This window comes from Humulus lupulus, chromosome 2 (assembly GCF_963169125.1).
Source record: "Humulus lupulus chromosome 2, drHumLupu1.1, whole genome shotgun sequence".
Lineage (NCBI taxonomy): Eukaryota > Viridiplantae > Streptophyta > Magnoliopsida > Rosales > Cannabaceae > Humulus > Humulus lupulus.
This window is the reverse complement of record NC_084794.1, coordinates 18086082-18088300: the sequence shown is the minus strand read 5'-3', so window position 1 is coordinate 18088300 and position 2219 is coordinate 18086082.

Here is a 2219-nt window from a genome sequence, read left to right as displayed (position 1 = left end):
GAGGGAAAAGTGAGGGCTGAGTGTTTTTATTTTCTTTTTCTTGTTTAATTAATAATAAAACTTTTGCTAAAAAAAATTAATAAAACTTTTAGGATCCACATCATTAATTAGGGCTTACATTGCGTGTCGTAAATTATATTTTTTAAGGACTCTCACTGAGTAAAAAGTCTAGAAGATGTTTTTAGAGCTCGTATCTAGGTGAGTGCCCTAAAAAAGTGTCATAAAAGCCAATTTTTGTAATAGTGATGATGAAGATTACATAACCAAAGAAAAATATATTGAGCAACTCACCAAAGATCATACAAAAGGGATAAGAAACGCACTCGAGTGGTCATTTTCTTCCGTAGGACAATGATGTAATCATATGTCTATTTTGTTATGTTCATTAACTTTTATAAATATTTTTACTTATTTAAGTTGGGAACTTTTGGAAATGAATTTTTAGGGCTAATAATTAGCCTTGTATTGTACGTTATTAGTACTTTAGCTTTCCAAAACTTGACTAGCTTACCTTAATTACATAAAACACAATTATATTGAACATATACAAAAAGGAAAAAGAAAGTCTTAACGGACTAACAGAACTACATTTTTATTGCATGGAATAATTAGACATTTGATAAAAAAAAAAGAAGAAAAAAAAACTAAATAGCAAAATGGTCAAGCTGAAAAATTCTGAATTATCATTGAGAACAACTCAACTCACTAATATATCTTATTTCTATGTTTTTTTTTTGGTGGCAATAAAATAATTTATTGGAGATAATAACAAAATAATCTAATATCAAACGCACATATACAGAACATATACCAAATATATATTAAAATTTTTTAAATAAATAAATACAGCATAAAAGACATTTATTTTTACCAGTTTGACAATAAAAATAATAATAGAGGTAGGTTCTTGTTGTATAATGTAATTATAGGACTTATTAGTATTAGAATTGGTCTGTCTTAGAGATGGTTGGGTTGGACCCATCATATATTTCTAAAATGATTAAGAGCTAGGCCCATCTAAACTAGCTGAACTGATAAAGGGCCACTGCCCCCAGAAGTTAAAAGAATATGAAGATCAGTGCACTTTGCAGATACATGCCACAGTGCCACTATTTACTTAGAAATAGCAGAAGTATAGGGCAGTAGTACTACTATACTACTACTGCGATTAATTTAGAATCTGTGAATATGGTACTTTTTGCAGGCAAGAATCTTTTTGCCTGGCCATAGCATGTGCCCCATGCTCCAACTGTAATAGCACCCAATTAATTAAAAATAATAATAATTATATATAATAAAAAAAGGAGATTTCTTTTTTCTCTTTTATAAGAAAAATGTATATATATATATACATATTTTTTGTTGTTGAAAATGTGTCTATGAAAAGCTAGTCATTGTGGAGATCATAGTGAGGAAAAAAAGCTAGCTAGCAGTGCACATGGAATTATGTCATATGGTGGGTCTAGCTGAGAGTTATACCCTTATTAAAATATTGTTCTATAGCACTCTTATCTAGAGAGAAGAGATCAGTCAGTGAAATGGGACAAAATATATACCAATGTAGACCACAGAGAGGTATATTGAGAGGGTTTTGGTTTGTTTTTTGCTTTGATCAGTTTCTGTGTTATGTACTGTTTGGTTATTAATCTTTTTCCTAAGTATATATACATACTCAAATTTTCGTTATAAAACATAATTATTTGATAGCGGCACTACTACTATAGCAGCTAGCTATGTATATAGCTAGGGACCAAAACAAACGAGTCAAATTAGTTCAATTAGATATCTGACAAAGTAAGATCTCAATCAGACACTTCTATAATAAAAAAGAAAAGAAAAAAAGTAATGACAATATTGAACTGACTCTTGTATATATATAATACAATGCAGCGTTTTATGATGAAAGTACTTCTTTTGAAACCGAGTAGAGGTTGATGTTGATGATGACATTTTAGGTGTTATGTTTCTCACGACGGTATATATTTTAAGCATTTTCAACTAGCTGCAGCTAGTTAAATTATTATAGTATTTAAGACTTCTTCTTATAAATATTTTTTGTTGTTTTAAAAAATAATAAATAAAGAGATTGATATCCTTTTTTAAGAGAGATCCATTTCGGTTCTTGTCCTCCTTTTATTATTGTCATTCGATCAGCTAAAAATGAAAATAAAGAAAAGACACCAAACACATTAATAACAAGTACAATATATCCCTTTCTT